Source organism: Sus scrofa, chromosome 2 (genome assembly GCF_054392235.1).
Source record: "Sus scrofa isolate SSC_HxYL_T2T_F1_AM1 chromosome 2, Sscrofa_HxYL_maternal_Yorkshire_Landrace_v2.0, whole genome shotgun sequence".
Taxonomy (NCBI): domain Eukaryota; kingdom Metazoa; phylum Chordata; class Mammalia; order Artiodactyla; family Suidae; genus Sus; species Sus scrofa.
In genome coordinates, this window is record NC_139384.1 from 20960631 (window position 1) to 20977411 (window position 16781).

Consider the following 16781-nt stretch of genomic DNA (forward strand, 5'->3'; position numbering starts at 1 on the left):
AGGGCTGTGGAGATAACCTGTCGGTATCAGTCTCTGCAGGTAGGGAGTTCCTGTCATGGCTCAGCAGTTAACGAACCCGACTAGGATCCGTGAGGATGCAGGTTTGATCCCTGGCTTCGCTAAGCGGGTTGAGGATCCGAGGTTGCCATGAGCTGTGGTGTAGGTGGCAGACACAGCTCAGATATGGCGTTACTGTGGCTGTGGGGTAGGCCGGCAGCTGTCGCTCCCATTGGACCCCTAGCCTGGGAACTTCCAAATGCCGCAGGTGCAGCCCTAAAAAGAAAAAAAAAAATCTCTGCAGGTAGGTGCCTGGGTACAGAGGAGCAGCGGAGGCCGTGATGCGGAAAATAGGGAGGTGCAGGCATCCTTGGGGATCTGGGAGAGATGTGGGCAGCGTGGGGCCAACTGGGTTGCAGGGAACCGCAAAGAGCCAAAAGTGGGAGGGTTTGTTCTTCCGCAGGAGGCCCACTGCCGGGGCTCTAGCCTGGGGGCGAAGGCTCAGGCCCCTCCTCTGACAGCTCTGGTTTGGAGTCTGGCCCCTGCCGAGCCCCCCACAACATTTTCTTCATCCTCCTCCTCCTCTTCCTCCCTCCCCAAAGTGCTGACGTCAGGACTCAATGAGAAAGTCCCTATCCAGAGCTCGCTGTAGCATCGGGTCTGCAGACGCAGCTCAGAAGATGCTCAGGTCCTCGTGTCTGGTTCTTTAGGCTTGATGGACCTAAAGGTTCAATGACGGGTGATGAGCACCAGGATATCTGCTCTGCACATTTCTTGGTAACACGTTTTTAAGACAGTCCATTCCTCTTTCTTTAAGGAGATTCAGTGATGCTAAAAGGTCCTGGCCCTGAGGGGTCGGGGCTGGAGAGGTGAGAAGCTGAATCAGGAGGCTGGAGAGAGCTCAGGGATAACGGGCTGAAGGAAAGAGTCTCAGAGTCTCAAGCCCATTGCCAGGACTCCCCAACTGAGTGGGGATTGGAGGCCAAGTTCATGAGTCCCATACTCTCTCTCTCTCTCTTTTTTTTTTTTTGGGTCTTTTTGTCTTTTCTGGGGCCGTGCTGGTGGCATATGGAGGTTCCTAGGCTAGGGGTCGAATCGGAACTGTAGCCACCAGCCTACACCAGAGCCACAGCAACTCAGGATCCGAGCCACATCTGCAACCAACACCACAGCTCATGGCAACGCCGGATCTTTAACCCACTGAGCAAGGCCAGGGATCGAACCCACAACCTCATGGTTCCTAGTCAGATTCATTAACCACTGAGCCGCGATGGGAATTCCCATAAGTCCCATACTCTTATGCTCTGCCCGTAGTTCATAGTAGCTTCCAGACTCGAGAACTGGAAATTCACTTGCATTGACCTATGAGAAATAACAGGCCATCCTGGCACTGCTGCTAAGTTTTTCCTGAGTAACTCAGGACCTGAGCCTCAGTTTACCCCTCTGCAGAGTGGGGAGAAAAGTCCTGCCCAGCCTGTGTTACTCAGAGACCCGAAACCCGCATGAAATTGTCTTCTTTCCCTTTCATTCCTCCTCTAATTATTTTGATTATTCTGATTCCTTGGCTGCCCAGCTCAGCCCCTGGAGGCCGTGGGACACCTGAGGACAGAGCTGAGCCTCCCACCGGCCTGATGACTTGGGGAGCGGGGCCTCAGAAGCCAGGCCTCGGGGCTCTGCGGAAGCGTGGGGACTCTTTCCCAGGGCCCCCGCCTGAGAAGGATTTATGGTTTGGCCTGCAACGTGGGGAACTGCTAAATATGCAGATTATGGGTAAAAATCCGGGGGTGGCAGGAAAGGCAGCCCGGTGGGGCGGGGGCGGGGAGGGTCGTGCTGGAGGTCTGGCTGCCGGACCATGTGTGCGGGTGGGGCCCGGATGCTCCAGATGGGGCTGCAGATGTGCTGTGGTGGTGAGTGTAGGGGGTGGGGGAGGGGAGGGCTGCAGCACCTCAGCCTCATCCCACCTTCTGGGTGCTGGCCCTCAGTGGCTGGACAACGGGGAGGGGGGGATGGAGAGGAGGGCCGCTTTGCTCAGAGGGGGACGTCAAGGCCCAGAGGCAACTTAGTGTGACCAGATCTGAAATCCAGGGCTGTGTCTTGATGCTTGTCAGCACAGGGCATGACCAGGCCAGAAGTGGGGTGACTCAACCCGAGGTGGCTCAGGTGAGATTCCAAACAACTCCGGGGCACCAAGGAGCGGTCATCACTGTCACACAGTGAGGAACAGGTGACACCTTGCCTGAGGGCGCGGGCTGCAGGAAGGAGAGTCCGGCTTGCCCCAGGGCTGGGGAGGGAGGCCAAGAAGGAAGGGGCCTCCGCAGTGAACACAGGCTGGCTTCCCTAGGTTGGCTGGAAATTTCCTGGAAAACAGAGCTGGGTTGCTAGAGGGGAGAGGAGCCGGATGTAGCTGTATCTTAGGTAAAAGATAAGGACGAGGAAACTAGAGAAGAGTCTACAGTCCCAGAGGGTGTACTGGGAAGGGTGTCATTATCCCACTTTTTCCCATAGGGAAACCAAGGCACAGAGAGGGCCAGCCACCCGCCCAAAGGACACAGCATTTGGGAGGACTCATAGCAAATGGACTTGATGACGTGCGCTCCTTCCTGGGTGCCCAGGGTGAAAGAAGGCAATGCTGAGTGCTGAGACCCCAACCTGACCTTGTCCTTGGCTGAGGGGCTCAAGCGCTCCTGCCACCGAGCCCGGTCCCAGCCCAGGCCCCTCAGGCTGCCCCACGGCTGGTCCTGAGGATTGTGTAGATCGGGGGTGCCCGGGACTCCCACCCCATCCAGCCTCGCCTCCTCCCAGCAGGAGTGCCAAACCTGGCGAGCCAGATTGGACTGGAGAGTCAGAGGCAGCCTGGAACCTTACCCCCCTTGACAGACACCTGCTGTGGGATCCGCCATCCCCATCTCCAACCCCACCATTGCAGAGGAGACGGCAGGGAAGCAGCATGTCAGAGATGCCAAGTGGCAGGTGTCAGGATGGAAGCGGAAATCCATCAATAGGAAGTGAGAAAGGGAGTTGGAAGCACCGGGGCATGGGAAACAGACCCGACTCAGGTTCTAAGCCAACAAGAAGTTCCCAGGACGGTGGTGTTTTCTCTCAGGGAAAAGTGGCATTGCCCAGTGCATGGCTGGTACAGGAAAAAGCTTGTGCCCCCATCACCACAAGCCAGGGCTTCCACAGGGAAGGCCCCCCACTCTCCCCGCTCTGTGCACAGCAGGATTCCAACCACCCAGGGCCGCCTTGTGCTCCACCCACTCATTGAAGGTGTGCGTGGCTTTGGGGGAGGTATTCTTTTTTTTTGCTTTTTAGGGCCGCACCCGCAGCATATGGAGGTTCCCAGGCTAGGGGTCAAATTGGAGCTGCAGCTGCTGGCCTACGCCTGGGCCACAGCAATGCCAGATCCGGGCCTCGTCTGGAAACTACACCACAGCTCACGGCAACGCCGGATCCTTAACCCACTGAGTGAGGGCAGGGATCGAACCTGCAACCTCATGGTTCCTAGTCGGATTTGTTTCTGCTGCACCACGACAGGAACTCCTGGGGGAGGTGTTCGTAAGGGTGGAGTAAGCTGAGGATGAACAGAGAGTCTGATGGACCTATGTAAGAATCTGGATTTCTTTTGTTCGCTGTGTGACCTTGTGCAAGTAACTTAACCTCTCTGAGCCTGTAGAATAAGAGTGGCTGTATGACTGACACAAAGCAGGTGTACATTAAAACTGCCACCCCTTTCCTTTGTTTCCCCTCAAGGGGAAACCTGCAGCCTGGGCCCTCCTATTGCCAGGATCCCATAGGATCCTTCTCCCCCAGCTCGCTCCTTCCTCAGGGGTAGCAGGACTAAAGGGAAGCGGATAATTAGCAGCCAAGGCTGCCAGGCCCTGTGCTGGGTGCTCCCATCACTGCTGAGGAAACTGAAGCACAGAGAGGTGAAGTCACTTGCTCGAGGTCACTCAGCAACTAACATCCAAGATGAAAGTCCAGATTCTATGGGGGTGCAGGGCTTCGCCTTTCTGTCTGCCTGTTCTAATGAATCCTAGACAGACTTCAGACTTGAAGGACCAATAAGGTGGGGGGGAGTGTGAGGCCATGGGGATGGGGGCACAGGCTGTTGTGGGGGGTCTGGGAAAGAAAAGGGGGTTCAAGGGCAGGATTTGTCTCCTCACGGTTTTGCAGAGGAGAGAGCCTGCCCCGTGCTACTGGATGACTTGCAGGACTGGGGGGGGCCTGGGAGAGGGTCAGACTGGGGTTCTTGGGGAGCCAGAAGGCCCAGCCAAGGGCCAGAGATGGGCCCACGCCTTGGATACCCACTGGTCCTGCCCTTTGCCCTGGGAGAGCAGGGGTTTCTCCTTTGCCTTGGTAGGAAGCTGGCACTGAACGCCCAATGGCTCCTGAGTTATCAGAAGAATCTTCCAGCAAAGCTCCGAGCTTTAGAATGCTTGCCTCTCCCCATCCCCCCGCCAGCCACCCAAAGGAGGGCTTTCAACCTGGGAAAGGAACATTTTTCCCCCATGTCATTTTATTGAATTCAGCAGAGCCTTTAATTTCTAATTCAGGAAGTGTCCTGACACTAAACACATCATCGATATATTAACTCCGTTCTTCACGATTTCAAGCACATTCTCGAGAGAAAGAAATTCCAAATGGAAAACAACCCTGCAACAAAGGGAACAGTGTGGTCCCGGCTGTCACTGCGTGTACGGCTGGGCTTTGAGCAGGGAGGGAGGGAGGGCGAGGGGGGAAAAGGAGTTAAAGAAACCCTAACAAACCAACCAGGAGAGGCAAACTCCCACCCGCACGTCAAGGCATGCATTCCAGAATCGGCGTCCGTGACTGGGCATGGTTTCATATCCCTTCTATCTGCTCTTGCAGAGAAATTACAAGAAGCAACAGGCTACGTGTTAGGACCCCTGGCCATGCTGTTAATGCTATTGCCAGACTCGCGGGAAGATGTTCGGGCTCATTCTCTAGCTCCCAGTGCTTACCAATATCTGTTTTTTTTTTTTTTTTTTTTTTTTTTTTTTTTTAGGGCCGCCCTTGCAGCATATGGATGTTCCCAGGCTAGGGGTCCAACTGGAGCTGTAGCCGCTGGGCTACGCCACAGCCATAGCAATGCCAGATCCAAGCCGAGTTTGCGATCTACACCACAGCTCATGGCAATGCCAGATCCTGAGCCCACTGAGCAAGGCCAGGAATCGAACCTGTGTCCTCATGGATGCTAGTCAGATTAGTTTCCACTGAACCATGATGGGAACTCCAGTTTTTTGTTTTTTGGTTTTTTTTTCCTTTTTATTTATTTGAGGGGTCTTCTATAGGGTTAACAATGCCACATGTGGAGCAGCGGGTTAATGATCCAGCATCTGGGTTGGTGCCACAGTGCAGGTAACCCAGAGCTTCCACATGCCACCAGAAAGGGTAAAAGCTGAAAAAGAACAACTAGTTAGCATTCCAGCAGAAAGCAGGAAATGAAAGTTGCAAAAGCTATTGTCTTTCGGAGTTCCTGTTGTGGAGCAGTGGAACCGAATCCGACTAGTTTCGGGTTCGATCCCCGGCCACGTTCAGTGGGTTAAGGATCCGGCGTTGCTGTGAACTGTGGTGTAGGTCACAGACTCGGCTCAGATCCTGCGTTGCTGTGGTTATGGTGTAGGCCGGCAGCTACAGCTCTGATTGGACACCTAGCCTGGGAACTGGGAAGCTCCAGATGCCACAAGTGTGGCCCTAAAAAGAAAAAAAAAATGTTATTGTCTTTCATTTAACGGCATAAGTATAGCCCTGCTAAAGCAAGTCCTCAAAACAGGTTTTTTTGTTTTTTTGGCTTTTTTTTTTGTTTGTTTTTTTGCCATTTTCTTGGGCAGCTCCCGTGGCATGTGGAGGTTCCCAGGCTAGGGGTCGAATCAGAGTGTAGCTGCCGGTCTATACCACAGCCACAGCAGCGCAGGATCCGAGCCGAGTCTGCAACCTACACCACAGCTCACAGCAACGCCGGATCCTTAACCCACTGAGCACGGCCAGGGATCGAACCCGCAACCTCATGGTTCCTAGTCGGATTCGTTAACCGCTTCGCCACGACGGGAACTCCCAAAACAGGTTTAAGACGCAAGTTGTTCCTCTCCACGGAAATCATTAGTAAAAGGTCAAAGGTTTACAGGATCCGAAGAAAAACCAGAGCGTCGGTCGAGTCTTGAATTTGCACATAGAGGCCTGCGAGAGGATTGGTTTTCAGGGGCTCGTTCAGCGCAGGCTTCATTCGCCTCGTGCTCTGGAGAGAGAGGACGTCCCCATTTTACAGGTGAGGAAAGCCGAGGCTTGTTCAGTGTTACACAGCTCCAGGGTGACAGAGTCAGGGTGGCATCCAAGTGCACTGACCCAAACGGCCTTGCTGAGAAGAAGACTGGTTCTTGGAGGGCGGTCAGGATGGGGGGGGTGGGGGGGCTCCAGCCTGATAACCTACTTTACCTTCAACTTCTCCTTAGTGGAAACTCACTCATTCATTCATTTATTCAACAGATACTTGTGGAGAATCTTCCAGAAGCCAAGGCTTGTGCTAGCACAGGAAGAGAGTAATAAAAACCACAAGGCCCCAGCCTTGACGATTTTCGAGGTCAGGTCCTTTTCCGCTGCCACCCCCAGGGCCCCTCCTCACTAAAGAAGGGACAGCTTTGGCCCCCGATCTGCCTCTGAGTTCTTCCCTGCCCGCCAGGATCAGCCCCGCAATGGGCTTGAGACCGAGCCTGGTGCCCCCATGCCCTTCCCGCAGCACGTCCCCGCCCGGGCCCCAGACCCTCTGGTCTCAGCTCTGCCCGGGACAGGCCAGGGGCGAGGGAGCCCCCGGGGAGCCTGGAGCAACAACCATGAGGGGGCAGGGAAGGGAAGCGGGGCGAGCCGAGGTGTGTTTTGAAATCTGCTTCCTTTTGGCCACGCTTGAACTTCCAAGCAGCGGGGTTTGACTGACAGGCGAGGAAAGGGAGCGCCGGCTCCCCATGGAGCCCGGGGCAGAGATGGAGGGGCTCCGCGGGGGCTGTGGCTCCAGGGCCCCCACCCTCTGCCCTTCCTCCCCTGCTCTCTGCTGGGGAGCCTGGGGGCCTGGGTCCCGGCTCCTCTTTGGGTCCAAGAAGGTCAGGGAGGGGGTGGAGGTCTTGGTCAAGACAGGAAAATCCTAGAATTGCAGCAGATCTGAGCCGTTTCAAGCATGTCTGCCAACAGCAGCCCCATCAACAAGGGCAGGCAGCATTTATCGAGTGCCTACTGTTTATTTTTTATACAAATGCTTATGAAATGAGTTCACCTTTCAGAGTTCCCATCGTGGCACACTGGAAACGAATTCGACTTGGAACCATGAAGTTGCAGGTTTGATCCCTGGCCTTGCTCAGTGGGTTAAGGATCTGGTGCTGCCGTAAGCTGTGTGTAGTTCACAGACATGGCTTGGATCCTGCATTGCTGTGGCTGTGGTGTAGGCCAGCAGCTGTAGCTCCGATTAGACCCCTAGCCTGGGAACCTCCATGTGCCATGAGTGTGGCCCTAGAAAGAAAAAAAAGTTCATACTTATAAAAATCTTAGAATAGGTTCCAATGTCTGTACATGCATTATGTGTATATGTTTATATGCATATACATGTGATAGTATATTTTATATACTATTGTTTTTTGGTCTTTTTAGAGCCATACCAGCAACACATGGAAGTTCCCAAGGGGGTCAAGTTGGAGCTGCAGCTGCCAGCCTACATCACAACCATAGCAACACTTCACGTTCCTTTACAGAGCCTCATCTGTGACCTATGCTGCAGCTTCCACCAACGCCAGATCCTTAACCCACTGAGCGAGGCCAGAGATCGAACCTGCATCTTCATGGATAATAGTGGGCTTCTTAACCCACTGAACCACAGTAGGAAATCCTATATGCATTTCTGAATGAATAAAAAAGTTGAGGCTTGGCCCTGCCATTCGTTTTTCCAATCAGATGGGTCCCCTGCTCTTTCTTTGTCCTTCTCTGAGCCTTGGGGTTGACTGCTGCCAAACGTCGTCATCCTGGCTCTCTTGCCAGCTGGCCTCCTGTTATCCTTGGCCAATGGGAAGAGTCAATTAGAAATTAGTGGTCAGAAGCTGGGGTCTCCTGCCCCTCCCCACTCCTATCGGCTGCTGTCAACCAGGGCTGTGTCTGGGACACCCCTGTCCAGGTTCTGGGGACCCGCCCTCCCTCCAAGTCCCAACTCCCACAGGCAGCCCCTGCCTGCCTGTGGTTCCAGAGCCCCTCACCCATCCTGGCTCCCAGGCTCTGGTGCCATCACTTGCTCCTGGTCCTTCTCAGCCCAGGGATGCTGCGGCTTCCTGCTGCTACTTGTCCCCGAGATGCCTCATCCTCCCCTAAAGCCTTGCAGCTCTTCTAACCCCTTAATGCGTGCCCTACCTTAAATCCCTCTGTTGAAATACCTGCATGAGTGTTGGTTTCTTGCCTGGATCTTACAGAAGCCCCTAGGATGTGCCACGTTCACGTCTCTGCTTTTCAGAAGCTTCTAATCTAATGGGGAAGAAGCACATACATCCCGTGGTCACATAAATACGGATATAATTACAGGCAGCAATCAGTGCCGTCAAGGACAGGGTCTATGAGGAAATGTCCTACCGGGGAGCCTGGATCTCACCGTGGGGCCAGGCTTGCCCAGGAAACGGATATGTTTTCCAGGCGCATCATGAGATGCTTTCCAGATACCACTTCTCAACCTTGTGGCCAGACTGCAACGTAGGGGTGACTGCCCCCATTTTGTGGGTGAAAAGCTGAAAGTCCAGCACGATGCAACCTTTTACCGCAAGCCACAGGGTCCTGGGGGCCTGGGCGGTGATGGGGCTGCAGGCCCGCCTGATCTTTGCCTGGCTCCAGGCGGCCTCCGGCCTGGAACTGACATTTCCCAGAGGAGGAAATGGGCCTAGAGAGAGCCAGAGACATCCCCACGGTCTCCAAAGCAAAAGAAGCTGGGTCGCCTCGCTCCGGGACAGACCCCAGGGCCACCTCTGCCCTGTGAACTTCTCCACGTCACTGCCCAGCTGCAGATCAGGGCTTCCTCCTCTTCCCCCACCCCCAGCTTCCCTCCAACCTCGAGGCGCAGGCCGCATCAGAAACCACAGCTCTGGGCCCAGGGCCAGAGCCTGCCCCCTCGGCGACCCCTTTCCCACTGTCCTGAGTTTCTGAAACTTGTTCTCTGTCACAGAGGAAAGCAAGCTTTTTGCAGTGCTCCTGAGGCCGTGTTTGTGTGTGTGTGCGCGTGTGTGGGCACACGCGCACATGCGTGCTTTCCTGGGGTGCATCTCCCCTGGGGTAGGAAGGGGGGGACCTTTCCAATCAATGCTCGCTGTGAGTCAACCCCCCAAAAAACTAATTACTGCAGGTGTGGGCGGGACCTCGTGCTGCAGGGGCCCAGATGGGTGGGAGCTAGGGGATGTGGGGTGCTAAGGGCTTTTCAGGGCAGGGCAGCCGCTGCTCCAGGCACTGGGGGCACAGGGAGGGGCCCTGGGCTTTCTGGCTGGGAGCCGGCAGGGACAGAGAGCAGGCCGTGAGAGCCGGAGAGGCAAGGCTCCAGGACATCTGGGCTGGGGGAAGGTGCAAAATATTCCTGCAGGAGGTGAAGGCCTGGCTGTGCGTGGCCCTGCGGTCTCTGCCGGGAAGTGCAGGCCTTAGGGAATAGGGAGCTTGGCTGGGAATGGGCTGGGGGAGGGAACTGGCCGCAGAGCGAAGCTGCCTGCCGCCTCCGTGAGCAGATGGGGCCACTGAGGCTGAGAAGCGGCCGGTTTGCTCAAGGGCGAGCCTGGAGGTGCACTAAGTCTCCATACTTCGGACTTTCCAAAACCCCATCCCCTCAGATCCGTGCCAGCCAGGAGCCGCTTCTTTAAAAGTCCCAACTGCCTTTACTTAATTTTCTGTGGGATCTGGGAGGCAGCACTGGCCACAGAGCCCGCACGTGTCATACTTTCACTGCGGGTCAGAAGCCGGCTAAAGAAACTCACAGCTGTCCTCCCACGTGTCTTCGCAGTAACCGGGTGAGGGAGATGCTCTATGCAGCCCCATTTTACAGACGAGGAGATTGAGGAGAAGCAAGGGCCATACCTGCCTGAGATCACGCACATGGAGGTGGGAGAGCTGGCATTTAAGCCAAGGATCCAGAGCCCCCTGGGGTGCCACCAATGGCCTGTGGGAAAATCCCTCCCTGCTCATCGTGGGTGCCCGCAGCTGGGGCCCTTGACTGTCCATGGGAATGTCACCTGGGGCCCCACTGGTTCTCCGGCACCCAGGGCTCCGCACACACTGCCCTGCCTCTGCCTTCATTCATGCAGCCATTCGTTTCCCAACCAGCGGGTCTTTATTTTATTTATTTATATATTTTGGCTTTTTAGGGCCACACGCATGCCATATGGAAGTTCCCAGGTTGAATTGGAGCCGTCACCGCTGGCCTATGCCACAGCCACAGCACTAGTAACACAGGATCCAAGCTGCATCTGCTGCCTACACCACAGCTCGCAGTAACGTCGGATCCTTAACCCACTGGGCCAGGCCAGGGATCGAACTTGCGTCCTCATGGATGCTCGTCAGATTCGTTTCCGCTGAGCCACAATGGGAACGCACCACAGTGGGTCTTTACTGAGCATCTACTTCATTGCAGGTACTGGAGAATGAGCACAAAATCGTCACCGTCTCCCCTCTCGTGATGTTTGCATTCTCATGGGGAAGATGGAGAATAAACCAAGAAATTCAGAACCGAACACCAAATGCTCATACTGCTATTAAATAACCAAGAAAGGGGATGGAAATGGACGGGCGGTATTTTGGAGACGGAGGTCAGGGAACATTTCTCTGAGGAGGTGATATTTAAGCAGAGCGGAGAGGGAAGGGATTTTTCACAGAATGAAGGAATTATTCTCTGACGATCTGTCTAAGTTCTGTCTTTCCCACTCGACTGCGGCCCCGTGAAAACAAAACATTTGCCTGTCTTGTCCATGATGGCATCTCAGTGCTTAGAACAGGGCCTGACACAGAGTAGACGAATGAATGAAAGAATGAATGAATGAATGAATGGCAGAGGCAGAAACGTCTTTGCAGGCATAAGTTCTAACCGCGCTCCTGCCCCAAAGAGGTGGCAGACTTGTGACTTTCCTCCTCAAAGCCTCCCTTCCCTCCCCCAAAGCAAATGAACAGGGAGCCTGACTGGCCCTTTGGGACAGGTGTTGAGCATCCCAAAGTGTGAAACATCTGGGCCCCCAAGAGATGAAGAAGAGAGCCAGCAGGCAGCGAGGCCACGGGGACGTGGTAGAGGAGGAGGGAAAGCTGGAGACGGGACCCACTGGGGGTGCGCCTGCTCCTCCCGGACAGCCAGACGGGCCATCATCCACACTCCTGTTAGAAGCGGAGCCCCCGCCAGGGAGGCCGAGGTGGTGGGAGAAGGCTGCTTCCTCACAGCTGTGCTGACTCTGGAGCAAGAAAGGGGGTGCGGCGGACACCTCCACCCCCACCACGGGGCGCTGTAGGGGAGCAGGAGGTCACGGCCATCTGGGAGCGTCCCAGGCGCAGGAGCGTCCAGGCCAGCTGGCAGCCAGAGGCTTTATTCCACCAAAGGGGAAGATCCCTTCTAGGGTGGGGGTTAGCGGGGGGCTGGGCTTTGGGGGGGCTCTTCTGCTCCCCCGTGCGAGGTCACGGTCCCCCTGCAGAGTCTCAGTATCCCCCAGGTCAGCCCTCCCGAGCTGAGGTCCGACTAAGAGTGGGGAGGCGTGGGAAAAGCGGAGGGGCTGTGGCGAGAGGGTGGGGCGTCCACGTGGAACATGTGGGCTGAGACCCTGGCAGACGTGGCCCCTCTCTGGACCTCAGTTTTTTCACTCTGTAAAATGGGATAATGTGAATAACACTGACCTCTCGGAGTGGCACCGAGAATCCATATGGGAAGCCATATTACCATGCGAATGCAAAGGGGTCATGTTGGGTGATGGATTCAGAGGGAAAAAAAGCCCAACTTGCTCCATGTTGGCGGATTCCCACCCCCACCGGCCCCGAGTGGTAGCTTAGCTCAACAGTCCAGCCCTTGTGTTTTGAGACAGACTCGTCTGAATCCCGGCTAATGATCCCCTGCCTGTGAAAAAAATGGACACAGTGAAAAGTCAAATAGAAAAACCCTTAGCACAACTTCTGGCCTGTGGGAAGAGCTCAGGGAACTGAAGTTTCTGTCGCGGAGTAGATGCCAGGGGTGTCCAGAGGAAGAAAGATGGGCTCCCTGCCCTCAAGCTCACGGTCATTTGGGGACAAACAGCAGAGGATGGCGGAAGAGGTTGGTAATGACTAAGGAGGGGGCCTGGGTGGAGCAGAGGTGCCAAAGCAAGCTTCCCAACAGCAGGTGGCACAGATGCCAAGGCCACAAGGACCAGCGGGATCTCTCCAGGGCACCCAGGCAGAGGGGCCCACGTAGGGGAAGGCCAGGAGGCTGGAAAAGCACAGAGGCAAGAGTTGGCTGAGCGCAGGGCAACTGGAGGCTCCCAGGCCTCTCTACCCAGAAGTCCCCAGGGCCAGCTGACAAGAGGAAGGGGGCCAGAACCCGCGCCCCTCAGTGTGTGACCCTGAGTCACTGCTGCCCCGTGAGGCCCGGCCTGTTTTCCCCTGGATCGCGCAGGGCGGAAATCCAGCAGGGGCAGCCAGGCTGACATCAAACCCTCCCACCGCAGGCCTGGCCTCGGCCCCTCTCCAGGCCTTAACGAAGCCATAAATCCCCCGGCAGGCCGGTGGGAGGGGGCAGGCCCCCGCACATGTCCCGGCGGCTGGACAGAGGCCGGCATCTCTGGCTGGCGGTGACTGAGCGCCCCGACACCCCATCACTCATCCCCCACGCCCAGCCGCCCCCACCTCGGCAGCAGCCCATCCATCTCAGCCGGACGCTTTCAAGTCCGGCCCCAGGCCTCTCTGCTTAGTGTTAAGATGAGCCCGGGCTCACGCGGACTGTTCTTATTTATCTTCAGGTTCGTCCCCCAGTGGCCATCACTCTGCGGGGCAGCCCCAGCTCTCAGGACCAGCCCCCAGAATGCGATCCTCCTCCGCCTTCCTCTCCAGCCCCCACCTGGCAAGGCACAGAGAAGGCCTGCAGCCCAAGGGCCATTCGTCTTAGTCACAGGCCGGGCGAGCTGGGCGTTTGGGCCTCTGCCATTCTTGGCAGCCTGACAAGAGCCCCTCGAAGCATCCGTGTCCGTGGTCCATACCGAGGGAAAGTGAGCCGCAGAGTGGGGAGCCGCTCAGCTCCGGGATCTCCTGGCTGCTTGCCCCTGCTTTGGGTACCAGTGGCCCATTTTCGGCCCAATCATACCAGGCCCTGTGGGGCCTTTGCGTTGCTGCCCTGCAGGTTTGGACAACTCTGTGCCTGTCTGGTGGCCTCTTCTAGACTGAGGAGTCCTCTAGGCAAGGCCCACGCTGTCCTGCACCCCCACCCCCAACGGTGATGGCAGGATTCTCAACTCAGGCGCAGAGAGCAGGCTTAGGGTTGAGGTTCAGAAGGATGGCTCTGGAATCAGACAGGGCTGGAGCCCTGACTCTCCACATCCCAGCTTGTGACCTTGGCAGCTGGTAAGGGCGCCAAGTCTCATTTCCTCCTGTGCAGAATGAGGGCAAGTCCTCCAACCTGCGAGGTAACAGGTGCAAAATCCCTGGACCCACGCAGGACACAGGAAGTGAGCACAAAGGAGGCTCTGGGCTGCCTTCCTCATCACCTTCTCCCTGCCAGGGGCGTGGCCTGGGGTCTTCAGCGAGGAGTTAGAATGGGTATCACTCCATCTGACTATGCTGAGGCCCTGGCAGCCCCGGCTTGGGGACTCTTGGCTGGACAGAGGACATTCCGTCTTAGAGAGGACTGGAATTCCGACAGCTCGGCGTGGCGGGCGCAGCAGTCATCTCAGAGGATGGCCTCAGGGCTGTGGGAGGGAAAAGAAGTTGGGGCGGGGGGATAAATGAATTATTACTTTAAAGCAAAGTTTGTTCAAGAGATAAGGTCTTTCAAACACAGGATACAAAAAACTGCCTTCCTTGGACAAAAGGCTGGGAAGCTCAGATTTGGTCCAGCCCCAAGCTCCCCACTCTCAGCCCAGCTCTGGGCCTGATGTCACTTTGATGAGCCCCTCTCCACTGGCCCTCTGAAGGTGGTCCCCTTCTACAGGTGAGGATGCCGAGTGTTGGGGCGCTGACCCGACATGCCCGAGGTCACACCAGCAGCAGAGGTAGATGGAGGCCCTGGGGAGGAAGCCACAGCACAGGCTTCAGCGTCAGGCAGACCTGGATCCCAGCCTGGCTCTGCCACTCGACGCTGTGAGATGATGAGCAGGGCTCATGGTCTCCTCATCTGGAAAGAGGCCGGGAAACCACTTGGGGGAATTAGACTAATTCTCTAGGTGATCTGGCTCGTGGGCACATTTTCAGAGATGGAGCCTCTCCCAGCTCCCACACCCCCCCATCAGCAGCCCCCGAGGGCTGCCCGGAAGAGGGGGAACTCTTGTCTTCTGCTGCAGCCCAGATGTGGAGAGCTCCTTGGTCACAGAAGATCAGCGGGTCTTTGCATCTGGTTATAATCCTCTTCGACCTCGGGACGAAGAGGAGGAGGGAGGAGCGGAGGAGAACTGGGGTGCGTCTCGAAAGGCAGCCCAGACCCGCAGCCCTCCACTTCCACACCCGGGAAATGGGTGAGCAGGAGGGAGATGAGCTGATCTCTTCGGACCCTTGCAACCGAGGGTAGGGACCTTGCCAAGGCTGGGGCAGGAGGGGGGCTGCTCTGCATCCCTTCCCACCCAGGGATTTGCAGCCCCCCTGAAGTCAGACTGGGGGGAGCCTTGAGTGGCCACCTCCTTTTGCACATGAGACACAGAGAAGGAAAGGAACTCACCCAAGGTCACACAGGATGTGCATGGCGAAGCCGAGGGAGCAACCCAGGTGTTCTCACCCCAGCCCAGGCCTCACCTGCTACACCTCACAGTGCGTGGTAGAGAGGCCCTGCCTGATTCTTGAATGAATGAATGAATGAAAGTTCAGCGAGATGCGCCAACCTCCTATCTCCCTTCCTCCTTCCCTCCTGCCCTCGTTCATTCTGGTCTTTCTCTTCTCCCTCCTCTCTTTTCTCCACGCTCCGTCCCTCCTACATGCGCCACATGTCCACTCGGGGCCAGACCTTGTCCCACATCCTGGGGCCTCCAAGCTGAGCCAGCCACCTCCCTGTCCTCTGAGGGCTCTCAGACAAGCAGGCAAGAAAGACCCTCCCCCGGAGCCCCCGGACCCTGATGAGCCCCCAGAAGCCTGTCTCTCCCCACACACGCCACGCCCAGGATGTGAGGGGGTTAAAAACACAGGGCAGACCAAACCCGCTCCCAGCCCGCAAGCCGGGCCACCTCTGGGGCTTGCTGTGTTTCTTTTCCTCCTCCTCTCTCCTTTTTTTTTTTTTTTTTTTTTTTTTAAAGAAACATATGTCACTTGCCATAACTCATGCGCTTATTCTAATCATGACCAGATGCTTAATGGCATGTAATAAAACCACCACTAACCTGGCCTGCTCACAAATCTCTCCCCCTCGCCCCCACCCTGCAGCCAGCTCGCCTGCCCCTGCGCTGCCTCAACAGTCCTTCACGGCCAGACCGACCCAAGGAAAAGGGAGGAAAGCGGGAGTGAATTCTGTCATCTGCTCTTTGTTCCTTCGTTCCCGCTTTCACTCATGGCTCATTCCTCATTCACGCACCTTTTATTGAACACGTACTATACGCCAGGCCCTGAGGACACAGCCATGAATGACAACAGCAAACCCCTGTCCTCCTTGACAAGCTAGATGGCTTGTGAACAGGTAATTCAAGGCTTCATTCATCACAGCTCCTTACAGAGGAAGCGGCCTTACAGGACCGCCTGCTGAGACTGGATGGTCCGCCTTCCAGAGCAGAATGGTGTCTGGAGTTCCCGTCGTGACGCAGTGGTTAAGGAATCCGACTAAGAACCATGAGGTTGCGGGTTCGATCCCTGGCCTCGCTCAGTCCTGGCCTCGCTCAGTGGGTTAGGGATCCAGCGTTGCCATGCACTGTGGTGTAGGTCGCAGGCTCGGCTTGGGTACTGTGTTGCTGTGGCTCTGGCGTAGGCCGGCGGCTACAGCTCTGACTAGACCCCTGGCCTGGGAACCTCCACATGCCGTAGGTTCGGCCCTGAGAAAAGACAAAAAGACCCCCCTCCCAAGAAAAAAGAGCAGAGTGGTGTCTCCTTCATGCATCCATGGATCCTTTAGGAATATTTGTCCAGTGAATGAATGAGCGTGTGAGTGAGCTGCAGATCAGAGGAGGCTCTCCTGAAGGAAGGTGGTTGAGTTTCGAAAATAATGTCGCCCAAGTAGAAAGTCCCCCGTGGGTTACGGGATGAAAAGCGTAGGCGTTCTATTTATTCTTCTTTCTCATTCTTAAAAACAAGAAACTGGCATTTTCTCTGATGGTTATATACAGGTTGATGGTAGCACATGTAGTATGTGGATGAAATAAATCTTAAATTGCGCTGCGGGCAGTGTTGGGGAGGTGGATGCTGGTGTTTCGATGGCTGCGGAGAGGCGCGTGGTCGAAAGAGTGGAGGGGCTCCTGGTCCAGGTCTGCTCGGGCTGCCATCACAAAGTACAGTTCGCTGCGGGGCTTAAACAGAAATTTATGTCTCAGAGTCCTAGAGGCTGGGAAGTCCAAGATCAAGGTGGTGGCTGAATTGTTCCCTGGCCAGGACTCTGCTCCCTGTGTCCCCACGTGACTTGCGTGCATGTGGGCTGGGAGGTG

General features: G+C 56.1%; 1 long non-coding RNA gene and 1 other non-coding gene across 2 annotated transcripts; one reads left to right on the forward strand and one right to left on the reverse strand.

Annotated features, from left to right (window-relative positions):
* Window positions 1-5684: 5684 nt before the first annotated feature.
* LOC146405275 (uncharacterized) lies at window positions 5685-7911 on the forward strand. Its single transcript, XR_014839196.1, has 4 exons — window positions 5685-6283; window positions 6502-6595; window positions 7287-7341; window positions 7752-7911. It is a non-coding gene; the product is annotated as an uncharacterized LOC146405275 (long non-coding RNA).
* On the reverse strand, window positions 6053-6165 carry LOC146405276 (U5 spliceosomal RNA). The gene has a single exon (XR_014839217.1). It is a non-coding gene; the product is annotated as a U5 spliceosomal RNA (small nuclear RNA).
* Window positions 7912-16781: the final 8870 nt, after the last annotated feature.